Raw genomic sequence first — 13,661 nt, forward strand, 5'->3', positions numbered from 1 at the left:
CCTAGGATAGAACTGCTTAAGGATTTCGAGTCCTGGACATAGGAGGAAATTTTTAGTCATCTGTGACATTGTGATTAAGGCAAATCTGATAACTGAATTATCTAAGAGATTAGGATTTAGTTTGAATGATTATGAACTGTCATCTGAGAGATCAAGACTGCATGTGCCTAGGATGTTGATGCTTAATTTTGAGGAATTGTGTTAGTAGAAAAATTACTTGAGTGATGAACTTGAAAATCAACCCAGTGAACTTTAATTCATCTGTTTTTACCACTTTAATTTCATCTGTATGCAAATCTTACTTGTGTTGTAAAATTAATCGCTAAATTAGTAAACTTTAATCAATCTGTGAATCAAAACAAATCTCTTGGGAAAACGATTTCCGGACTTACCGGTTTATTACTTGTACAATTCGGTACACTTGCCGAGGTCTCAACAAGAGGGCGAGAGGGCAGAAGGGAGATGAGAGTGAGACGAGGAAAGAACGAGAGGGGAGATGAGAGTGAGATGAGAGTGTCAGAGGAAAGAAGAGGAAAAAAAATGAAAAAACGGGTCAGGTGTGGTGTGAGTGATTTGACCGGGTAATAGGTCTCGGTTCTACCTTTAACCGAGTCAATAGAGAGGGGTTCAGACTTTTCAGTGACCAGTAGAGGTGTATAGGCTTCGGTCTCATTCCAAATAAAGCAATGGGAAGGGGTTTAGGCACCGGTTTCGTAGCAAACCGAGGGAGTAGTTACGTGTCAGACTTTTTAGACAGCGCAACAGAGGTGTACAGGCACCGGTTTTGTGTTAACCGAAGCAATATAGCTTTTGAATCTCGAGTTGAATGGGGACCGAGGTATATAACCTTGTAAGCTTCGGTTTCTCAATAACCGAAGCGTATATGGGGCGTCAAAATCCGCTTTTTTTACATGTGTATATTATATGATATATGACATATTATATATAATAAAGTATATAACTATAAATATAGTTATCTAATTATTATAGACGAAACATTTTTTGGCTTGATTAAAATAATCAAAGAAATTGTTGTGTTAGAGATAACTATCAATAGCAATATTATAAAATCTCAAGACGGTTTTGAGACCTTGTTTATTATATATGTTATTTATTCGGTGCAATTCATAATATTTGGTAACCGAATCATTTATTATACGGTTATATACCATAATATATATCATCATGAGAATTTCAGCTAGACAACATCTTGAAGAAATATATATCAAAATCCACGCCATCAACTATGCAAGTGCATACTAAGATCTTGTCATATTGTCATAAACGGACTTCATGCTTAAAGTATCATGGAATTCAATTAACGAAGGGGAAGTCTCCTATTGCAAACACTGATTGCCAATTTCGTCAGCAAAGTTCATAATTAACGATCAAGTCCAAGACCGAGCGGTAATCCCTCTCGGGAGAGAGGTAAAACCCTCTCAAAGTCGAACGGTAAAGTTCGTTCCCTAAGACGCACTCCTAGGTCAAAGATCGAGCGGTAAATCCCTCTCGGGAGAGAGGTAAAGCCCTCTCAAAGCCGAACGGTAAAGCCCGTTCACTGGGTGTTGAGACTTTGGCAAGTGTACCAAATCGTTCTAAGTAATAAAACCGGTAAGACCGGATATCGTTTCCCAAGATACTCGTGTCACCAGACAATCGTATAATTTCCAACTAACTTAGACTAAAGAATGCTTCATAATTTGTGTTTTTGTGAAATTAAAGTAAGCATGAAACATAATTGATAAAAGTGATCTTAGATACTCAAACACTTGGAAATAGAAAGATTAGAAATGATATGGAATGGTATTGTTGGGGGTATGATTTCACCTACTTCACTCTTATGTATAGAAAATCACTTCCTCTTCATTAATATGCCAATGTGAATCTACTAAATTACTCAAACCCAATCCCTTGGTAGAGAGAGCCTAGACTTACTTCTTAAACTCCAATCCCTTGGAAAACCTAACAAGTTCATCCGCTTTAAGAACTGAGATTCAAGACAACCAAAGGTCCTAGTTCTATCCCTAGATACAATTTCCTTTAGGTGTTTAATCCAGTTCTAGATTCACCCAATATTTCCCAATATCAAGTGATAATGCTAAATTTTACCATATTTTAAGCATCATTTTAGTAGCAAAATCAACTCCTTTCTAACTTATAACTTGCTTAATCCTCTTGTTTTGTCTTGTTTTCTATATATTTGAGTTTTTGGCTACTTTGATGTACTTTCATCAATAATCCCTTATTTTGTAGCTAAAAATGAGCTTGGAAGAGTCTCCAACAATGTATAGAGCAAACCAAAGCAAGCACATGCGAGAGGACGCTCGTCGCCAGAGAGAACGCTCGTCCTCGTCCAGAAAAAGAGAAAATAGGACGCTCGTCCAGAGTGGAAGAGCGGACGCTCGTCCAAGGCAGAAGAGCGGACGCTCGTCCAGGCAGAAATGAACGCTCGTCCAAGCCAGGCAGAAGAGGACGCTCGTCCAAGCCAGGAAGGACGCTCGTCCACCGGAGAGAGAATTGGACGCTCGTCCAGCCAGGCAAGGACGCACGAGAGGACGCTCGTCCAGAGAGGCAGAAGTGGACGCTCGTCCAGCCAGGCAGAAGAAGACGCTCGTCAAGCCAGGCAGGAAAGGACGCTCGTCTTGAGAGATGCGTAGTGGACGCTCGTCTAGAGAAGAGAAGAGCGGACGCTCGTCCGGCGAAGTCAGAAGTGGACGCTCGTCCTGTAAGCAAAAGAGGACGCTCGTCCAGGACGTTATGAAGAGGACGCTCGTCCAGAAGACGCGATAAGAGGACGCTCGTCCAAGATTTAGGATGCTCGTCCAGGAGAAGAGGACGCTCGTCCACTTTCGATTTTTCCAGTGAGTTTCACGCCCGGGCGCGATTGAGAGGGCGCTCGAGCGCGACTTTTCCAGAGAGACCCGCGCCCGGGCACAACTGACAGAGGGCGCCGGGCGCGACTTTTGCTGATGTGTCTGACAGTCTATTTAACCCTAAAACGCGAAGGGGTTTGGGTCTTTGGTTCTTTGGAGGTGCGATTTCACGGCTGGAGCTCATGGAGGGCGTGAGGAGCTTGTGGGAACATCTCCTCCTCTTCCCTTGGGTCTCCTTCTTCTTCCATCTTCCATGTTTGTAAGCTTTAGGGTTCTCCATGGAAATGGAGAACCAAACCCATCTTTGTTGGGATTAGTTGTAGCCTTTGAATTCTCGTGTAATTGTTGAATGATTTGAATATATATATATATATATATATATATATATATATATATATATATATGCCTTTTCTATCAATTGCTAGTATTCTTGTTTCCAATCTTAAAGCTTGCATGTAATGGGAACGTTCATGACTTGATTTTGGGGTTTTATGGATTATGGGAACGTAAGATGAAACCCGGAACTGAAATAGGAGTCCTTGTGGGTCATTGATTCTGGGAATGGAAGATGATTCACATGTTGTCTTAGATCCCAGCTCTTTAATGCGGGTTTTGCTTGTTAGATTGCCAAGGAATTGGGGTTTGATAAGGAAAACCTAGGCTCTTTCACCTAAGGAATTAAGGCTAGAGTGTTTTAGTGGATTGACTTTAGTAAATTGATAGAGAGGAGACGAAATTGGTCATACACAAGAGTGCATTGGTGAAAACTAGCCTTAACAATGTCATTTCATATCATTTATAGTCTTTTCCATTTCCAAGTGCCTTCAATACCAAAGTCCAACCTTGTAATTATGTATGAATTTATCTTTCTGCACTTGTTTGTAAATTGATGTTATGTTCTTGAGTCTATATGAGTTGTTAATCGCACAATTCTCTAGTATTACGAGTCTCTTGGGAAAACGATACCCGGTCTTACCGGTTTATTACTTGAACGATTCGGTACGCTTGCCGAAATCGAGCCCAACAAGTTTTGGACTATCAAGTTTTTGGCGCCGTTGCCGGGGACTCGTGTCAATACTAGGCTTTTGTGAGGTTTCTAACTTATGTAGACTTGATTTTGTATATAGAACTAACTCTTTTGTTGTAAATAGATATTCAGTTTTGTATGGGCTAATTTGTGGCTTTAGCCTAGTTGTGTCTAAGTGTATGCAGGGAAATGGTCACATAAGGAGGACTGCAGCCTCAAAAGCATCATGAAGACCCTGAGTTTGAAGGAAATTATAGGACACAAGGAGACAACTATGTTGAGCATCACAAGCTGCCCCAAATTCTTCCTCCCTTGAAGATGCTCCAAGTGCTAAGTGAAAGATGAAGAAGAAAAGGAGAAAGAAAAGAGAAAGACTAGTCACCACCACCCTTTGAAGAGAGACAAGGAGCTCAAGCCTAGCAAGCCAAAGTTGATCAAGAGGATTGAGTATTTAAAGATGTCAAGGTAGTGGAAGGGCTAAAAAGAAGAATTCAAGCTTTGAGAGTTGATTTGGTGGCTAGAAAGTGGTTCAAGAAGAGTTGGTGGAAGGAGCACACCAACAACAACATTTGCGCTTCAATGAGTAATCCGTCAAGCTAATGACGTTAAACAAGCGCTTTTGGGAGGCAACCCAATTTTCTTACCCTTTTTACTAGTGTTTGTGTGATTTTTGTGTTATGTGCTTTAGTAGCTTATGTTTTGTATGTTTGTGTAGTTTTGCATTGTTGTGATTTTTGAGTTTTGATGTTGTTTTTATGGTTTGTATAAGTGTATTAGGTTAGTTTTAGCTTGTTTGGTGTGTGAGTGCATTGAATGAAGGTCTAGAACCAAAAATCACATGGTGAGTGGCCAATTTCGCAGAAATCTGCATTATGCAGAAAACTGATATGGCGCCCAAGCCCCCCTGCTGAGGGGCGCCCGGGCGCGAGCTGCACCAGGGCCTCTGCACCCAACTGACTGAGTGGCGCCCAAGCCCCCCCTGTTGAGGGGCGCCCGGGCGCGAGCTGCACCAGGGCTATCCTGCACCAAATTGACTGAGTGGCGCCCAAGCCCCCCTTGCACCAGGGGCGCCCGGGCGCGAACTGCACCAGGGGCGCCCAGCACCAAAAATTTTGGTTCTGCACTTTTGTTTTTCTTGATTTATGATGAGTTTCCCATTCTTTTGCACTCTTCCACACACTCCTTTTGATGTGTTTTTATACCTTTTTGTGTTGTTGTACCTTTGGGAAGCTTAATTCTAAGACTTCCCTCTTTGTTCATGTACTTTTGTCTTTGTTTGTTTTGCCTTTCATTGTCTTGTTTCTTTGCTTTATTTTGCATATTTCTTTTAGTTTGTTGTATGGATTCTTCTCTTCAGTTGTTGACTATGGGATACTAATTTTGCTTTGAGCTTTCTTTTTACAGTATAAGATCTTCCTTAGGACTTAACAATTTTGAAACCACCACTGGCCAACCTTTGAGCCAAGTGTGAGCTGAGCAACCATAGGACTTGAAGATTTTGCTGCTCGTGTAGCATGGCTTGGGGGCCAGGCCCCTACTGATGGGGGAGGTGGAGCAGTTGCGGAGTATAAGCTACTGTTGGAGGAAGATGTTGCAGATGAAAGTGAAGCTAGTGTCTTACACTGCTGGAGCTGCAAAGAGTCCATTTTAAATCGGTTTTTCAGTTTTAATTTCTTGTTTTATCTGTTTTCAGCTTATGTGATTTGGATTTCTTTTTGACTTGCCTAGTGGATAGTTCTTGCGCAATTGGTTTGGTGATTTGAGTGAATCATTTTCTATGCTTGAATTGAATACAAATTTGTTGTTCTTGCTCTTTATCCATGAGAATTGTTTTGAAAATCTGATTGAGATTATGTGGTTAAGCTTGTTGAACAGAGATTGTGGTTGCTTGTATATGTTTAGATATATGCTTGGTTTTAATATTGATCAATATTCTTGGCATGATGTTTATCAAATTTTGGAACCCTGAGTAAACCTGTGAGATGTTGTGCCTTAGAGTTTATTGATGAATGTTATTACTTTGGAATCACAGTTGATTTTGCCTAAGTTTCTCTACTTGAACTATTTGCTTGCTTGTTACAAATGATCAAGGCCATCTTGTTCTTCCACCTCTTCTACATTTTGAGCCTAAAAGCCAATGTATAACCTTTGAACCTTAAAGAAAACTTTCTCATTCCCGAAACCTTAAGCCTATTAAAAAATCCTTAACCTCCTTACCTTGAGTTGAGATGAACATATATGTTAGGATGAGGAGAATGGTTTAAGTTTGGGGGAGTTCTTATTATCAAAAGGGGAGCATTGAGAAAAACAATAAGTTGAGTTAAAAAGAAAGAAAAAGAAAGGAGAAGAAGAAAAATCAAAAATGAATTCAATGAAAAGAGTTGGGAAATAAGTTGAGAGTGGTTTATTCAATTTTGGAGCAAAAGAGAGACTATGATACATCATGAATTAAATTGTTTGGTCTCTTATCTCAAGGTACTTTGTTGTCCAGAAAAACCAAGTTTTCTTCTTAGCCCAGCCACAATACAAGCCTCAAAAAGTCCTTGTGATGTAACTTGTTTGTTAATGTGTTTGATATTGTTGAAACGAAAGGCAAAGTTGATTTGTGTAACACTGTAATATTTGAGAGTTAGACACACATCCTTATACACCATTGTGCTTGAGTGAAACACTTTCCTTGGTGAGGTTGGTTCCATGCACTCATTGAAAACATCTTGCCATGTTTGTTGATCTATCATTTGCATCTATCTTGTGACTTTTAATTTGTGAGCACCATGATTGAAGTTTAGCTTGCTAAGACTATATTGTCTCTTGAATGTGATTTCTAAGTTGAGCAAGCATGATTGATTTTGTTTATTTGTTTGAAAGTGTGCTTAAAGTTACTGGACCATTGTGATTGAATTGTTTGCTAGGTGAAGTACTTTTGCTTGAGGACAAGCAAAGTTGTAAGTTTGGGGGTATTTGATAATGCTAAATTTTACCATATTTTAAGCATCATTTTAGTAGCAAAATCAACTCCTTTCTAACTTATAACTTGCTTAATCCTCTTGTTTTGTCTTGTTTTCTATATATTTGTGTTTTTGGCTACTTTGATGTACTTTCATCAATAATCCCTTATTTTTGAGCTAAAAATGAGCTTGGAAGAGTCTCCAACAATGTATAGAGCAAACCAAAGCAAGCACATGCGAGAGGACGCTCGTCGCTAGAGAGAACGCTCGTCCTCGTCCAGAAAAAGAGAAAATAGGACGCTCGTCCAGAGTGGAAGAGCGGACGCTCGTCCAAGGCAGAAGAGCGGACGCTCGTCCAAGGCAGAAGAGCGGACGCTCGTCCAGGCAGAAATGAACGCTCGTCCAAGCCAGACAGAAGAGGACGCTCGTCCAAGCCAGGCAGGACGCTCGTCCACCGGAGAGAGAATTGGACGCTCGTCCAGCCAGGCAAGGACGCACGAGAGGACGCTCGTCCAGAGAGGCAGAAGTGGACGCTCGTCCAGCCAGGCAGAAGAAGACGCTCGTCAAGCCAGGCAGGAGAGGACGCTCGTCCTGAGAGATGCGCAGTTGACGCTCGTCCAGAGAAGAGAAGAGCGGACGCTCGTCCGGCGAAGTCAGAAGTGGACACTCGTCCTGTAAGCAAAAGAGGACGCTCGTCCAGGACGTTATGAAGAGGACGCTCGTCCAGAAGACGCGATAAGAGGACGCTCGTCCAAGATTTAAGACGCTCGTCCAGGAGAAGAGGACGCTCGTCCACTTTCGATTTTTCCAGTGAGTTTCACGCCCGGGCGCGACTGAGAGGGCGCTCGAGCGCGACTTTTCCAGAGAGCCCCGCGCCCGGGCACGACTGACAGAGGGCGCCGGGCGCGACTTTTGCTGATGTGTCTGACAGTCTATTTAACCCTAAAACGCGAAGGGGTTTGGGTCTTTGGTTCTTTGGAGGTGTGATTTCACGGCTGGAGCTCATGGAGGGCGTGAGGAGCTTGTGGGAACATCTCCTCCTCTTCCCTTGGGTCTCCTTCTTCTTCCATCTTCCATGTTTGTAAGCTTTAGGGTTCTCCATGGAAATGGAGAACCAAACCCATCTTTGTTGGGATTAGTTGTAGCCTTTGAATTCTCGTGTAATTGTTGAATGATTTGAATATATATATATATGCCTTTTCTATCAATTGCTAGTATTCTTGTTTCCAATGTTAAAGCTTGCATGTAATAGGAACGTTCATGACTTGATTTTGGGGTTTTATGGATTATGGGAACGTAAGATGAAACCCGGAACTGAAATAGGAGTCCTTGTGGGTCATTGATTCTAGGAATGGAAGATGATTCACATGTTGTCTTAGATCCCAGCTCTTTAATGCGGGTTTTGCTTGTTAGATTGCCAAGGAATTGGGGTTTGATAAGGAAAACCTAGGCTCTTTCACCTAAGGAATTAGGGCTAGAGTGTTTTAGTGGATTGACTTTAGTAAATTGATAGAGAGGAGACGAAATTGGTCATACACAAGAGTGCATTGGTGAAAACTAGCCTTAACAATGTCATTTCATATCATTTATAGTCTTTTCCATTTCCAAGTGCCTTCAATACCAAAGTCCAACCTTGTAATTATGTATGAATTTATCTTTCTGCACTTGTTTGTAAATTGATGTTATGTTCTTGAGTCTATATGAGTTGTTAATCGCACAATTCTCTAGTATTACGAGTCTCTTGGGAAAACGATACCCGGTCTTACCGGTTTATTACTTCAACGATTCGGTACGCTTGCCGAAATCGAGCCCAACAAGTTTTGGACTATCATCAAGCAAACCCTAAAATCATGATTCGGTTGAATCAATCATACAAGCTTGAAGCAAAGGAATTAAACACTAACAATCAATCAAAGAGGCATATAATCATTCAAAACAACTGTAATTTACATAAGAGATCCGTGGTTACATCAATCCCCAACAATAATGAAACTAGCTCTCCATGAATGGAGAGCTTGATCTTACAACAAAAGTGGAAATGGAAGAAGGAGGAAGACCCAAGGATGAAGAAGGGTTGTTCCCACAGCTCCTAGCTCGCCTCTGGACGCTCCAATTGAGAGATTTCGTGTCTGAGATGCCAAAGATGCCAACCCCTTCGCGTTCCAGAACTAAATAAGCCGTTTCTGCCACATCAGCAAAAGTCGCGCCCGGCGGCCCGACAGACAGGCGCCCGACGCTCCCTCGGTCAGCATTGTCACGCCCAGCGCCGCCTAGGTCAATAGGCGCCCGGCGTGACTCTCTGCAGCAGCCTTGGTTCTTCATCTTTTCAGCTCCTCTTCTCTCTTTTCTTGGGTTTTGGCAATGTTCTTTGGTGAGTAGTTTCTCCCAGCTTCTTTGAATGGGGATTAGCCATCAAATGGGCTAATTACAACTTATAATGTAATCACTTACAAATAACAAGAAATTGAGTTAAACAAGACTAAAAGTAAAGGAAGAGTTGACAATTTCCATCAATTTGATGTTGGATATTGAAGTAAAATTGGTCATTATCAACTCCCCCAAACTTAAAACTTTGCTTGTCCTCAAGCAAAAGGTAAACTATCCTAAAATACAATCATTCAAATGCGTTGGTTTGAAATTTGAGATATCCTTTAAGCTCATGAAGTAAAAATCCTGTGTTTGTATCTAATGGACAAAACATAATGGATATATACAGCATTCGTTAATCAAGCACAACAGTGTTGTTCACCTATCAACAATTATGATCACAATGCAAAGGGTGTAAAAGAAATCAACAAACATGACAGAGTGTTTCACATGATGTATGGAATTAATCCTCACTTGGAAAGTGTTTCACTCTAATGCACTGGTCTATAGGGGTGTATAAAGCTCACTCTGCAATCATATTATCACACAATTTAACTTTGCCTTTCGTTTCAATCAATTTCAAACATATTACAAGCAAGTTGATATCACAAGGACTTTGATTGGCTTGAATTGTGGTTGGGCTAAGAAAGAATCATGGTTTTTCTGGAAATCAAAGGTTCTTGAGCTGAGAGATTACATAATTCACTTCATGTATATAAGCTTCTCTTATGCTCCTCATGTATCATTACCAATTTCAAACTTACACCCAACTGTTTTTCATTCAGTACTTTTCTTTTTCTCTTTTTCTTACTTTTCCATCTTTGTCTTTTTCTCAATACACCATAGTTTCCCTCCCAAACTTGGACTATTCTCCTGTAATGCAGATGCATGTTCTATTCAGCTCAAGGTACAAGGTTCAGGGAATTTTCAATAAACTTAAGGTACAAAGAGGAAAGATCTTTTTACATTTATGGTTGAATGGCTAATGTGTAAGTAAGGTGAGAAAAGAATGCCTTGATCAAATTCAACAAGCAAGTAGATAGTTCAAATCATAGAAACTCAGGCAAAGTCAATTGTGATCTAGCATGATAGCATTCGCACAAAAAAAATATCTGAGGCACAAATTCTCACCCTGTTAATCAAGATTCCATACTTTGCTAAACACAATGTCATGAATATTGACTGCAATTGACTCCCCAAGCATTAGCATAACTCAGTGAAAACATCCATAATCAATGCTCAATTAACTCAACTATTTCCACACATTCAATCACATAAAGAAAGCATAACAACCAGATTTTCACACATCATTAACTCATACTGTCAAACCAAATGCATAGAAGATGTTTATGAAAAGGTTCTAAACATAAAAACTTCAAAAATTAAAAGTTCCTAAAAGTAAAATAAAGACTGAAAATGAAAGGAAAAATAAAGAAAGTCGACTCCTGCTGTGATGGCCATCAATCAGTCTGAGTCCTCCTCCTCGTCTGCCTCATCATCGTCCTCCTCCTCATCCTCATCCATAGCAGCAGTGTCATCTTGAGGTCTACCCCCCAGAAGGAAAGGACTGGTCCCCAGGCCAAGCAACGAAGGTGCTGTAATGGTCAGACGTCATAAAACCTGGATGGGATGCTGCATAAACATGCCTCATCATCTCTGCATGGGCCTGGCCGATCCGGTTCACCGCCTTCAACTTTGATTCAATCAGTGCAAGTCTCTTGTCCATCATCTGGGAAGGATCGGACGGAGGTGCTGGTGGTGGTGGCTGAGGACGTCTGGGGATAGGGCACTGTCTAGCATGTATCCTCGACGATCTAGTTGGTGGACTGGCAACTCCATCATCTACATCCAAACAAAATTAGGTATAATACCCCATATCAATCGGTTTCCTGGGATGCTCGAATGGTGGAATAGTAGTGTCCACTCCTTCTTGCTTGCAGAGATGGGTGATCAGAGATGGATGTCCAAGGGGAGCTTTTGTTGAATTCGCACAGTTGCGTATCTCATTAACGATTAGCTTCCCCAGGTTTACAGAGCGTCCAGTTAGAATGGCATATAAAATGACAGCTCTGTTAACCGTGACATCAGAGACATGCGTGCACGGTGAAATGTTGGAATGCACAAGAGGCATCCATAGACGGCTGAGAGAACTGAGATGTACCCTCTTTACATGAAGAGGTTGTTGCTGCCTATTTCTTTGAAATGTGCCTCCTGTAATACATAAGGCCTGCTCAATCTCCTCATAGTCTAGCTCAGTCGCCATCAGCTCGGCGTAGCCACATAGCTCATCATCATCTTTCCACTCCGTGTTGAGGAACTCATTGATAGTGTCAGCATTGAATGGAATCCGCTGACCACGCACATAGCTCCAGAAGGGTTCTGTGTCCAGAGAGAAGGATTTGGCATTGGCATAAAACTCCTGGACAATGGCTATGTTGGCTGGTTCTGGGTATGTGGTTAAATGGCTCCATTGCCTCTCCATAATCTCATTGGAGAAGTCTGGCACATCTTGAGGTAGAAGGGTGACTTTCCTCTCCATCAAGAGTTTTCTGTTCTGGACATTGGAGTAGTGCTTCTTATGGTCCTTGGTTAAGAAGATAACAGAATATATCTTCTCTTTCCTTCTGTTTTTCCCTGAGACCAGCAGTGGTCTTAATCCTCTTGGACCCAGATGAAGAAGCCATATCTGCAAAATAAGGTAGAGTCAAAGAGGTTACATGTTATTATATTCATGAATGAATTCATCAATAACATTCATCTTTATGCACTCAATTCATTCAATGACATTCACACTAATTATACATTCAAAATTGAGCAAAGAAGGGCCCTGATCAGTGCAAATTTGAAGCCAAACCAGAAAAACAGCAAGAAACAATGAATCTGTCAGGACCAGTCACGCCGGGCGCCGCCTCAGTCAGTAGGCGCCGGGCGTGACAGCATGTTATGCAGATTTTTGTTATGGCCTCTCAGTTGCTAGCTCAGTTTCCAGACATTGAAATAAGCTTAACCACTTTAAACATTCATCCTTTAATAAACCAATCATCACAAGTCAAAGTACAAGCACAAATTCTCATGAATCAACACATGTTTTTAAACTTTATATAGCTCAAACTCAGATTTAATCACAGTTCAGTCAAGAATTCATAAAAATTAACATTTAAACAATACACACAAGATGCAGGACACACCAAAACAAAACTCAAAACTGGGCAGGGACAGTCGCGCCGGGCGCCGCCTCAGTCAGTAGGCGCCGGGCGCGATCTGCAGTTTTGGGGTAAACCCAGATTTTGCATTCTAGCCACTGTGAGTGTGTGTGTGTGTGTTCAAGCAGGTCAATGAGAGCACGAAGTTTATACAACACAGCAGGTATATCAAACAACACTCTAATTGAATTGAATTAAACTACCCTAGGTCAAAATCAAACCATCTAAATGATGAACAACCAAGGCTAAGCATTGTGAAGGAATTTACAATAGCAAAGAGTGAAAAGCCTACTTGATGCACAGAGAAGGTGATTAGCTTAGTGTGGAGATTTTTGAATTGGGAGAGTGCTTGGGTGGAGATGGGCCGAGACTGAGCAAAGAGAGAATGGAGAGGTCCAACAATGGTGGCAACAGCAATGAGGTGTGTGAGCTGAGAATTTGTGAGAAGGAAGTTGATTGTGGTGATTTGGAGTGGAGAAGAGTGGAGAAGAGTGGAAACCGTGAAGTGGAGAGAAAGGGGGGTGGGTGAGAATGTGCGTGAGAGTGAGACAGAGGTTGGGTAAGGGTTTTAGGTTTAGGTTATTTTAATTGGGCCTCCCTACTGTGCACTCAGAACTGCTGAAGTCCCGCCCCGCGCCGTCTCAGTCATTCGGCGCCAGGCGTGGTGTTATGACCCAGCCAGATGCAGAATCAGAGAAGGGGTGGCCAGACTGGACGAGTTGGCGCCGGGCGCCGTCTACTGCTTGAGGCGCCGGGCGTGAGTTTCTGCAGAATTATGCAGAAACTGGTTTTCAAGCTACCTAACTCGGATTTTTGTGAAATTGAACTTCAAATCACTTGAGATGCTCCAGAATCTCATATTATCATTAAACAAACTTGTTCAAAACCTAAGGAATTGAATTGGAGCACTCAAGTTGCAAATTGAAGTCATTCTTTCAAAGTTTTAAATTTCCACAAGTTAGGCAACATTTTTGGCTATTGGCTTAAGTAAGGCACTTTGAAATCATGTTAAAACAGCCCAGAAAATAGCCAAAACAGTTTCACATCTCTAATTCACATCACTTCACTATAGCCTTCAACAATCTAACAATCAACTCAAAAAATCACCTTGGTTGTTCTTCACCCACACATGCTTCAAAACAATGAAATCACACTACACATTACAACATACAATCAAACAACACTCAAAAATTAAAATCACACAAGAGAAAAGGTTAGAAAGCTGGGTTGCCTCCCAGTAAGC

The sequence above is a fragment of the Vigna umbellata genome, chromosome 4 (genome assembly GCF_029865625.1).
Source record: "Vigna umbellata cultivar VRB3 chromosome 4, Vumbellata_1.0, whole genome shotgun sequence".
NCBI lineage: Eukaryota > Viridiplantae > Streptophyta > Magnoliopsida > Fabales > Fabaceae > Vigna > Vigna umbellata.